The sequence below is a fragment of the Solanum lycopersicum genome, chromosome 10 (assembly GCF_036512215.1).
Source record: "Solanum lycopersicum chromosome 10, SLM_r2.1".
Lineage (NCBI taxonomy): Eukaryota > Viridiplantae > Streptophyta > Magnoliopsida > Solanales > Solanaceae > Solanum > Solanum lycopersicum.
Genome location: NC_090809.1, coordinates 34,496,945 through 34,510,166, shown reverse-complemented (window position 1 = coordinate 34,510,166; position 13,222 = coordinate 34,496,945).

Below are 13,222 nucleotides of genomic sequence, written 5' to 3'. Positions count from 1 at the left end.
TGTTCTTTGAATTTTTTATAATGAGTGAAATGACCTTTTTAATTTTACTACCCTATTACTTCTTTCTCCTTCGATGCTAGTGAGGTGCAATTTACATGTCTTTGTTTTTGGACAATGCCTTCAATTCCATTTCTTTCTTTGTTAAGACATCCACTTGAGTCAACAATGTGATCAATTCTTGGTCTTTTTCAACAATGTGATCAATTCTCGGTCTTTTTCTAACTAATTTTTTTTCTTGGGCATACCATCAAGGAATTGGGCTATTGTCTTATGGGGTAGTCTAATCAAACAACTCGGGGAGAGTTGGTCAACCACCACTACATTTTTGGGACCAAATCCTGTGTAGAAGCATTCCAGTGGCATGTTATATTAAATTCTATGAGTTGGTATTGTTGAAGTAATGCCTTAAATTTTGGCCACAACTCATGGATAGTATCACCCTCGAATTCCTTGAATAGTAGTTTATTATCCTTAAGAATCATGAATCTCAAAACAAGGTCCATCTGGTAACCATTGCTATCGTTCACACTCATACTTCCTATTCAAAACATCAGCACATAAAGGAAAAATAAAAATAAGTAGATTCAATTAAGACAGCTTACAAAAATTTCTCAAACACCACCACCCCACAGTAGTGGCACCGTTTATAATGAAAAACACAAGCGAAGACACTTCATCCGATTCTAAGCATCAACGATCATTCAATAGTATATAACCCAAGTAAATTAGTTGGGGCACTAAGAGTTGTATATGTTTTGGAATCATTCGAAAACTGTGAATATGATCAAATCAGTTATAGGAAAAGACATTATCGAAAAAAAACTTGATTCAAATTAAAGAGTGACATGAATGTTAAATGGGGAGTTTTTGTTGGAGATTATTCACTATAGTAGCAGAAAATAACACAAAAAATAACAATAATGAGACGCTGTCTTGGGATGTGATTGGATTATAGGAGAAAGTAGAAAAATGGGTACTTGAAATTATTAGATAACAATTGTATATGAGTGAATATGCTAGACTATAGAGGAGATAAACTTTCTCTTAAACAATCTTCTCCAAATCAAGTTGGTTTTTGTCGAACACTAATAACCAACAAAATAAGAATTTGCACTTCAGTCCATTCACTCTCTCAATCTGAATGTGTCGAAAATGATTTAGGATTCACTCTCTCGCGCTGAACCCATGACAACCCAATACCCACATACCATCATCTTTGTTTTAAAACCTCTCTCGCAAGCAAGCCAAAAACACAAAGGTCGAATTGCATTTGCAATTGCAATCCTTTAAAATAAATAATAATTAATGATTCTGATCACTTCTAAACAACATGTAAACTAACAACTAGCAATACCATAAACTAAATCATCCCATAATCACACCGTTTTGAGATTTTAGCTAGACATCATAAAAATATAAAAATAGTTACAAAGTTTTATTTCCATCAAATGGGTAAGAGTTAATTTCATCTTTACAGAGGTCTAAATTGAAGAATCTGAAAGACCAATTTCCAAATTCTAAAAAATGGAAAACATCAATTCTTCAAAGGTAAGGAAAACATAGTTTCAATACTAAGTCTTAAAGGTAAAACACTCACAAGTAATTGTCAAGATTAAAATATGATTCCAAAAACTTCCTAAACTTAATGTTTGAAAATTTATTTATAGTCTCCAAAAATGTGTTGCAAAAGACTATTTGGCGCCGTAAGTTGCGCTCGCTTATTAGTTCCCTATCCTTCCTTCGGTTAATTTCATCAGTGTTTTACTTTGACCTTCAGCATTCTTACGTTTTGTATCTTTGGGCGATCAAACATTTTGTCGTAGAATAACACTATGACAGACCGACTACACCTTTTTTGTTTAAAACTATGTAATATTTTGCAATGGCTCGACACAATGGAACTTTAGGCAAGGTAATGTCCATTCGGCGACTCATCGAAGGGACTTGGAGATCACCACAACTTCATTTCTTTGCTCTTCCAGCTTGCTTTATTCCGTTGTGATTATTAATGTTCATGCTTTGTTCCTCAATACAAGTACCTGTAATCAATAATTTTACATCAGTTATTTGCACAAAATTAATATTTGAGGACACTAAATCTATCCAAATCAAGCCCTAAATGACTCCAAATGTATGGCTCATCAATGTCCTTTTTTGAGTTTGATTTTAGCGTTTTAAGAAAATATTGGTGAAACATCAAAAAGTACTGAAAATTTAAGAAAATCTAAAAAAAATTTACAACTCTTCGTCCCATTTATGTGTAATGGATGATATCGCTGATATTTACACCTATTCTGTGTAAAACTAAAATTTGCCTCTTTGAAGTAAGGTGTTACACCTACAAAACTATTTGGGAGTAAGGGATAATTGTATATATATTGCAATTATTGATACTAGTGGTTTTATGGCATAACTCTCATTTATTATGTATTGCTTATCACTAGCATAATTGATTTTGTTTCTACATGTGTGTCATATTTGGATCGTATGGGTTCAATTTATTTGTGTTTACCTTCTTGGTACATAGGGGATCGGAAGGTATTGCTTGAGTGTTTCTTACTTATTGTTGTATGTTTTGTGGTTTTCTGTTTTAAGGTAGATAATTTCCTTGTTCCCTCTTTTTGATGCTTTTGTTCATGTTTGATTTGGGATAGCCTTCTTAGCATTTAATTAATATTATTTATTGTTTTTGTTGGTATGCTTTAGGGCTAGGTTTCTCCTTTAATAGGTACTTTTCATTTTTCAGGTTGATGGGATAGGACATCACGGTTTGTCGCTTTCTTTCTCTATCTATTTAAGTTACTCTGTCTTATTTACATCAATTTGTTTCTTATAATGATATTCCTCTTGTTCCTTTATATATAAGTTTTTATATGATCCTTCCTTAATGTTGTTTATTATATTTTTATCTTTAAAACTCAATGGTCCTATGCCTATTTAGTGACACTTTTTAGTACTCATACTACACATCTACAACTTGTAGATAGTCATATGAGTTCTCGTCAGTGATTCGGTCTCCTACGGAGCAACTTTTAAATTCAAAGATTTGGTTGAACTCCTTGTATTTAGAGTTGCCTCACTCTCCTTTTATTTTTTTACTATTGAATGATACACTTACTTCTTTTACGGTATTGACTTTAATAGTAGGAATGGATGGCTTTGTGGTATATTTTGATCACTCTAGAGTTGGGTTAGGAACCACACATATGAAAAGTTGTAAGGTGCTTGCTTATAATTCAACCAAAATAAAGGTTCATGAGATGAACTATCCTACCTATGACCTTGAATTAGTGGTATTGTGTTTGCCTTAAAGATTTGGAGGACTTATATGTATGGGGTCCATGTTGATGTTTTTATCGACCACAAAAGTTGCAATATGTATTTACCCAAAATGATATAAATTTTTTCCAAAGAAGGTGGCTTGAATTATTAGAAGATTATGATATGAGTTTACTCTATAACCACAGTACAAATGTAGTTGATTCTCTTAGTTGGTTGTAAGTGGGTAGTGTTGCACATGTTGATGATGATAAAAAAGAATTGGCCTAAGATGGCCATAGGTTTGCCTGATTGGGTGTTCGATGGGTAGAATCCACTAAGGGTTATTTCATGGTTCGTAAATGTCATAATTGTGTTTTTTCCGCATGTTAGGGAAAACCAATGTGTTGATACGACTTTGGTAGAGTTGAAGAGGTGGTACTTACAAATTCCATTGAGGATTTCTCCTAAGCGGGAAATGGTGTCCTTAAATATTACTTGTAACACTTTAAAAGTATATGACTTTGTCTAGAGCCTCAAATGAATAATTGAGATTTAAAACAATGTGTCTAAAATTAAATTAATATATCAAAACTAGTTAGGAATTGTTAGAGTGAAAACGTCAATAAACGTCGGAAACAAGTGCAATAGAACTAGTGAAATGTCCTTAGGTTGTGTGAAGTTGTGGAAGTGTTTTGTGGAGTCTAATAATTCTAGAATAACTTTAATTAGGTAAAATTATGTATATACGGTGAAAACATCAAGGTCAAACCCCCCAAAGATCTCCCTAGGGGATCACGGAGGGATTCAAACCTTGGCCAACAAGTTGCAAAAAGGCAGCAGCCAATTACACTATGGTGAAGTGTCTCCACGTCGCGGACATAGTCCCCCAAGCACCAAATGTCTTGGTCCACATAGCGTAAACGTATAGAACTCTTCTGGGTCAAAAGTTAATTTAAAAAATATTGCGGGAACAACTCCACGTCGCAAACTTGTTTCCCAGCGAGAAATTCAAATTTGGACTTCAAGTTTGACTACATTAAAACGTCAACATAAGTGAGGGTCTTTTGGGTATTTCATGGGACGGTTATATATTGATTTTCAATAAGTTTTATATCGTATTTTCTCAATAAAATAAAATCCCAAAATCAAAACCCAAAAGCTCACTTCTCAATACATTCTATCTCTATTCATCCTCCATTGAAGAAAGCAAGAAGCTTGAAGGAGAAGACCAAATTCCATAGGATTTCACTCCAATTTCGTGGATTAAGTATCAAGAAGATATAGATTATCACTCTTGGGTTTCCTTTCCCCAAGAGTTCCTTTCAAAATTGATTCCTTAATCACCAAATTCCAAGGGATTTCTTCTACAAAAGGCTTTTCTTCTAAACTTGAGATTGATGATTGATTATGACTAATTTTGAATACCCATGCCTAATTAAGTGTAGATATTTGAATAATTGATTCTAATTAAGGGTAATTTAGTGTATATCATGTTGTCACATTCGGGGAGCACCCTATAACACTTCGGAAGATCCATTGCTTAGATTAGGTCTTAGCTTATTGAAAAATGATTAAACTGATATTTACAGAAGTATATCAATGTTATGAACTCAATTAGAAAAGGTTAGATCCAAAATAGTTAAGAATAACCATGATGTCCAGACACTAGCCTTTTTGAACTATTTTACATCCCTTTGTTTGGTGAAGGTTTAAGAGTGTGAAATAAAGTCCAAAACATGTAAAAAACATTCATTAGGTAGTATGTAATAAAAAGGGTAAAAACGTCTGGTAACAACTCCCCATGGACCGCCCCATCGCTCAACGGATAAAAATTACTTTAGGGATAATTGACTGATCTTCCCCAAGAGCCCACATAGACGGGAAGGTTCGGCACCTCGATGTTGGCTCTTCGCCACCTAGGGCTGTTGTATGTTCCAAGGGTTGGGCTTTTCGCCCATTAAAGAGGTACATGAGCTGGGTTCAGAACGTCGTGAGACATTTCAATCCATATCTGGTGTGGGCGTTAGAGCATTGAGAGGACCTTCCCCTGAAGGGTCCTTGAGGAGGATCCAACATCAAAGAGTAGGCTGCCAAAGCATCCTACATACAACCAGGAAATGAGGGCTGCTGCGAGACGCACACCCAACACGGGTAGGACCAAAAGTTTCCTCATGAAGCGGAGCCTCCATGAGTCTCTCTGTCTCAACTCGTGTTTCAAAAATTAATGTGAAATTCACCCCAAACGCGCAACAACATCTCAGATTCGTCCACGTTGTTTTTAAGTCAACTTAACTTCACAAAAAGTCCCATTTAACTACAGGATCTTTTGGTTATTTAGGTGATGAGTTTATTATTATTTTTTGTTAGTTTCAGACACCTTTCAAGAACTTCAAATAATAGTAATCCAATTACCTCTCATCTCTCTCAAATGCTCTCTCTTTTGAAACTCCATTAAAGAACAATAATATCTTAAGGAAGAAACGAAGGCTTCATGATTTTCATTAGAAATTCATGGAATATTTTTCAATAAGGTATGTGTTCTTGAGTCTTTGTATTTCTTTTTCCAATAGGTCATTCCAAAGATGATTTTTAAGAATTCAACTCTTAGGGATTTTACGTTAAAAAAATGAGATTTCTTTCAAACTAAAGATTTATGACTAATGATGAAAAATAAAATTTTCTATGGTTAATTAAGAATCTATTGTTGGGTAATTGGTTTGTAATGTTTGATTTTCGTGTGAAGCATGTTCCTTCTCTAAATAATGGTTTTAATTGGATTATATTTATCACTTGATAACATGTTAACGTTGGGATTGGAAATATAGCTTGAATGAACTCTTTAATGAACTTTTACCTTATCCTTAAATAAAAATTGGCCTTGTATATAACTTGAAGGGTTGGTATTGGTTACGTTATTGAGTATTTCAATACGTTGTTTGATGGTTGTTGTAAATTGAAAGTCAGTTCTTGATGAAGTTTCTTGGAAGCAATAGGTAAGTCTTCTAAAGTCATGATTTCTCTATTATGTTGATGGTTGCCTACAGTAGATGTAGTTATGATTTGAACTATGTATGATGTTTCTATGCATATATGTTTGCCTATGAATACGTTAAATATGGGATCATGGTAAGGATATGATAATATAAGTTGATGATGCATATCTTGTATGCCTTACACACTACGGTTATGATATGTTAATCCCAAAAATCAAGGGTGTTATGAATGGAAATTCTCACCCTAAACCTAAAGAGCTTATGATCATGTTTATACAAGGAGGTAATCTTCTATGACCTATGATAAGATTTATGAATAAATAAATTCTTAAATTTTATCCACAAAGGGACTTTAACTTAGCAGTGATGAACTAGATATGAGAGATGTCCCTTCCCTAGTTTGAAGGTAGGTTCACAATTACTCTCATGAAATACAGGTTGCCATGTAATGTGCAACTATTAGTCTCTAATATATCTTCTAGTTGTTGAACTATGTAGCCACTAGAGGAATACTAACTACTGGATCCACCTAGAATACTATGTTCATGTTTGGTTCTACCTTTGCAAGTAGATAACCTTCTTTCGATGTGAGGTTTCATTACACCAGATTCCATGTTTATCTCAAAAGGTCTAATGTCTGTTAAGGCGATTATTCTATCAAGTAAAATTAAAGAAATGTAATTGGATATTGACTAAGATGACTTAACGAGTCTACTTAGTATAGGTAGGGGTATGTGACTCTATCTAGACATTGCACAAGTTGACTCTAAGGAAAGTCCTAGGAGACTGTTCTTATGTAATATGATAACATGAAATGTATAATGCTTATGATATATGATGTTACTATTATATGATGTTAGTTCTTTTGATGTACTTGTTGTTGGTCTATATTTCTATATGTGATTACTACCTATAATACACATTGTCTAAAGCAAAGCTTTACTTATGTTCTCCTATCTTGTTTACTAATATGTGGGATTGTGCGGCCATACATGATCATTGCACTTATAGTCTTTGGATGGGATGATTGGTAAGTGTCTAGTATGTTATGTTATATGATCTATTGAACATTAAATGTTGATATAATTTTATGATGTTATATCTTAGGTTATGATCATGCTTTAAGTTGTTGTGATCCTGATCTTGTATATGCTTAATTGCATGTGCAATAAAGGTTTTCAAATGTCTTAGCATGCTTTCTAAAGAAATGGTCCGTTTTCATGCATGTCCTTAAATATTATGTGAATATACCCATGCTTAGTATATGTGGAGTACTAACCCCTTACTTTATATAACTTCAAATGTAGGGTTCGACCATTGAATATTAAGATGTTTAATTGAAGAAGCTTCAGAACTCTTTCGCCATGTAAAAAAAGAAACTCATGTTCGGGGATGTTATCTTTTCGTTATTCTAGCTTTTGAAGACTTTGTTAGTTTAAAGAGATACTCTTTACTTCCTTTTATCATTTGGATTCTATTGTAATAAGGCCTATACGGCGTATTAACTTTGTATTGGCTAATTTCAAGACTTGTATTCTTTGTAAGGTTTTTATGTGAGACAAGTTTTAGACTTTCATATGTATGTTATCATGTTTCTAGAAGAAAATCCTAAGTAAGCTTCGACGTGAAAGGTCTAAGTATACCTCACATAGTATATGTAAAAGTTTTTAATTTTTCAATATTTCTAACTGATAACATGTTATGATGAATTCTAAGGACTTGTCTGAGTCCTCTGAGAGAACATGACACCGGGCGCATCTGGCGGGTTCTCCTCGAAGGTGACAAAATTGGTATCAGAGCATGAGGTTGAATATCCTTAGGATCAATGTATCACTAAAAACATTAGATAGTCTCTTGTTCATTGTTGTGAAGTACGTAACAATTATGGATGAGAAGCTATGTAATGATTTGCCAATGAACATAAGAAGGACATCCGCAAGAAGAGTAGGAGAAGAGATTGCGAATGCGGGAGATACTTTTTAAGGCAATCAAGTTCCTCCTCAAGTGCAAGCAGCTGCGAATGAGATAGTTCCAGTCAATTCTCAGACTGTGATGGATGGGTAGGTAAGTGCATCCCTGTTCCAAATGTCACAAGACATCACCACATAAGCTCAAGGAATCATGATATAATCTAGCAGGGAGGTTGTTCCTCGAGAGAACCAACATGCAAGTACGATGTCTAGCCGTCTGAGGGATTTTACGAGGATGCATCCTCCTATTATTCTTGGATCAAAAGTTGATGAAGATCCCCAAGATTTCCTTGATGAAATCAATAAGATATTGTTTACCATGGGGGTGAGAACTACTGAAAAGCCTGATCTTGCTTCCTATCAACTCAACGACATAGCTCAAACGTGATAGAATCAGTTGAAGGATAGTTTGGCTTTAGGAGGTGATCCGTGACTTAGGAGATTTTGAAAAAGTCCTTTCATGGCAGGTTCTTCCCAAGGGAGAAAAGGGAAGCTAATTTATAGGAATTCATCAAACTTTTTCAAGGAGTTATGAGTTTTAAGGAATACTCTTTAATGTTTATTAAGCTGTCCAAATATGTTTCATCTTTGGTTTCCAATGCTAGGGATGAAATGAGATGTTATGTAACGGACGTGTACAAAGAGCTTGAATAATAGTGTCGTGCAACAATTCTTCATGGAAATATGGATCTTTCTAGGTTGATGTTTCATGCTTAAAAAGTAGAGGAGAGTCGGGTAAGGAAGAGGAATAGGGAAGCTAAGAACGCAAGATATTTTTAAAGTGGTTCTTCAAAGAGCAGGCTTGAATTCAAGACAAGCTTGAGTTCAAGAAGAGGTATTTAGACAAGTTTATTCAAATCTCTCCAAGAATGGCAATGATCAGGTTTCGAAACCTAAAACTTAAAAGAGGAGAAATGTTGACCCACCAAGAGAAAGACAAACTTGCGGTAAGACAATGTTGGGAAATGCCTTGTTGGAACTAATAGTTGTTATGATTGTGGCAAAGATGGGCTATATGGTAAAATACTTTTCTACTATGAAGACTTAAGGAAAGGGGAATCGACAAGTTCAATCAAAAGGTCCTAGCTTTGAAGATCCAAAAAGGTATTGTCTTTATGCACTCAAGGCTAGGGTTGAACAAGATGACTCTTTTTTTGATGTTGTTATTGGTATGTTACAAATATTCTGTGTTAATTCTTATGCCTTGCTTGACCAAGGTGCTACCCTTTATTTGTTAATAACTTTAATATATAGGAAGTTTGATGTACTTCCTGATTCTTTTTATTAAACCGTTTTCAGTTTGTACCCCAATGGGTTACTCTAAAGTGGCAACCAGAGTGTATAGGAAATGTCCTATAATGATGCCCAATAGAGTTACTCTTGTTTATTTGGTAGAACTTGACATGTTTGATTTTTATAATATCTTGGGTATGGATTGGCCTCATGCTTTTCTTGCTTACGTAGATTGTACAACGAGGGTAGTGAAGTTCAATTCCTAAATGAACCCATTTTAGAGTGGAAGTGGGGATATTCTATACACAGGGGTCAAATCATTTCTTGCTTGAAAGCTTGTAAGATGAGAGACAAGCATTGTCTATACCATGTAGTGAGGGTTAAAGATCTAAAATGTGAAATTCCTTCTATTGAGTCAGTCTTTGTAGTGAGGGAATTCCTAGAGGTTTTTTCCTAATGACCTTTTAGGAGTTGCTTTCGAATGGGAAGTTTACTTTGGCATTTAATTGTTACCGGATACGAACCCATTTCAATTCCTCCATATCGGATGGATCCGGACAAATTGTAAGAGTTAAATCTCCAAATCAAAGATTTACTAGAGAAGGGTTTCATTTGACCTAGTATCTCTCCATGGGGTGATCCAATCTTATTTGTGAAGAAGAAGGATGGGTCCCTCAGAATGTGCGTTGATTAATACAACCTCAATAAGGTCACTATAAAGAACAAGTATCCCATCCCTTAGATTGATGATCTATTTAATCAATTCCAAGGTGCTAGCTTCTTTTCCAAGAATGGCTTAAGGTCGATATATCACAAAATAGGGCCAGGGGTGAAGATGTTCCCAAAATACCTTTCCAAACTAGATATGGTCACTATGAATTTTTAGTTATGTCATTTGGGTTAACAAATGCCCTGGCGAAATTTATGGACCTAATGAATAGAGTTTTTCGAGATTACCTCGACTCATTTGTAATTCTATTTAGTGATGATATTTTAATATACTCCAAGAATGAATGTGAATATTAGAGTCACTTGTGGTTGGGCTTGCAAGTCTTAAAAGAACACCAACTTTATGCCAAATATTTTAAAAGTGAATTTTGATTGAGGTTGATTGCATTACATGGCCATGTTATCTCTTGTGAGGGTGTGAAGGTTAATTCAGAAAAGATGAGCGCGGTAAAAAATTGGGCTAAACCATTGACTCCTATCGACATAAGGAGTTTTTTGGGTCTAGCTGGGTACTATAGAAGGATTTTTAGTGGATTTTGGTCTATTTCTTCTCCTTTGAGAGATTTTACCCACAAGAAGGTGAAGATTGAGTTGTCGGATTCTTGTGAAAAAGGTATTCATATTTGAAAGATAACCTTATCTCCGCTCCGGTGTTGACCATATCGGAGGGTAATTGAAGCTTTGTAGTGTATTGTGACGCTTCCCAAGTTGTCTTGGGATGTGTCATCATGAAAAACGGCGATGTGATAGCTTATGCTTCTAGGTAACTCAATATTCATGAGAAGAATTATCCGACTCATGACCTTGAATTAGCTGCTGTAGTTTTTTCCTTAATAATAAGTAGACATTACTTATATAGTGTGCATGTTGATGTGTTTACCAACCATAAAAGTCTTCAATATGTGTTCACAGAAAAGTAGTTGAATCTCTTAAAGAGAAAATGATTAAAACTTTTGAAGTATTACGACGTGAGTGTTCTTTACCACCCTAACAAGGTGAACGTGGTTGCGGATGTTTTTAGTTGTATGACTATGGGTAGTGTGTCTCATGTGAAGGAAGATAAGAAAGAATTTGTGAAACATGTTAGAAGGTTTGCTTGTTTAGTTGTGCGGTTAGAAAATTCTCCAAATAGTGGTTTTATGGTCCATCATAACTCCGATTAATCATTAGTGGTTTAGGTGAAATCTAAGCAACATCTTGATCCTCTATTGATAGAGATGAAAGAATTGGTACTTAGTAAGTTCAATGAGTCATTCTCCTAGGGGATGGTATTTTTAGGTACCAAGGGAGATTATGTGTACCAAATGCTAAAGTATTTGAAGAATCGAATTCTACAAAAAGCCCATGGTTCCCGTTACTCTATTTATCCCGGTGCAACTAGGTCTTTTGGTGCGATGGTTTAAAAATGGACATATTATAGTTTATTGCAAGGTGTCCAAATTGCCAACACATTTAAGCCGATCATCTTCAACTGGGTGATTTAACCCATATCATGGATGTTCCTACATTGAACTGGGAAGCCATCAATATATACTTTGTTGTTGGTTTTTTTTTGTTCGAAATCGTAGGCAAAATTAATCCATATGGGTTATTGTGGATGGGTTGACCAAATATGCACAATTTAGTCCTATTAGATCTACTTATACCACAAAAGATTATGCAATAATATACATTAATAAGATTGTCAGTCTTCATGGGATTTTTTGTCCATCATTTCGAATAGAGGTGCGCAATTCACTTCTCATTTTCGTAAAGCTTCCCAAATGGGTTTAGGTACTTAAGTGAAACTTAGCACCACTTTTCTTCCTCAAACGGATGGGGAAGTGAACGTACCATTCAGACAACTGAAGATATGTTAAGTGCCTTGTTATTGATTTAAAGGATGTTGGGATGAATAACCTACCATTAATTGGTTTCTCCTACGAAAATAGTTACCATTCGATCATCTTTATATTACCTTTTGAAGCTTTTTATGGTAGAATATGTAGGTCTTCGGTTTAATGGTTTTAGGTTGGTGAGTCCTCACTCCTTGGTCATGAGATTATCTATGAGTCTTTAGAGAAAATTCGAGTCATTAGAGATAGATTGAAGATAACCTATAGTCGGCAAAAGTCTAATGCCGGCAATACGAGAACAGGTCTTGATTTTGAAATAGGTGATCATTTCTAATGAAGATTTCACCTATGAAAGGGGTTATGAGATTCGATAAGAACGGGATAATAAGTCCCCCATATCTTGGTCCTTATGAGGTTCTACAACTTATTAGAAAGGTTTCATATGAGCTGAAACTACCTAATTAACTAGCTTCAGTTCATCAAGAGTTTCACGTTTCTATGCTCAAGAAATTCATAGGCAAATCGGTGTCTATTCCTCCTATTGAAGGTTTAGGGGTGGATGAGAACCTACCTTATGAAGAGGTTCCGGTTTAAATCCTAGATTGCCAATTCAAAAAGTTGAGGAACAAATATTTTGCCTCCATAAAAGTTCTATGGAGGAACCATCTTGTTGAGGGTGCAACATAGGTAGACGAAGCCGACATGAAGTCCCGCTACCCTTATTTCTCTATTCCTTGAGGTTAGACATTCCTCTTAATAAGTCAAATAATTAAAAAATATGAAATTGATTTTTCTAAATAGGTGGATGTTTTGGAAAATGTTTGCCAACTTGAGTTTTAAGAAAATGTCTTCATACTCTATTATTGCACTTACATGAAATATGTATGCATATTATCTTCTTCATATTTTGTTGTTTTGTTGTTGTCTTGAAAAAATGAGAGCATGGTAACTCTTTGATCTTTTTTGAGCTCATGCTGATGTTGAGAAGGAAATTCCTCGTTATGTGTTATGAAATGTTAAGATCTTATATATTGTGTATCATGAATTGAGTTGCTACATGAAATGTTATGATATGTGTTGAAAGGAGTTGTGAATTACACCTACGAGCCTTGACTCCTTATCATTTTATGTTGTTGTTAATTGGGCTGCTAGTATTGAGTCTATCCTTACCCTTCAAACGATATTAGTGTCATTCGGGGAC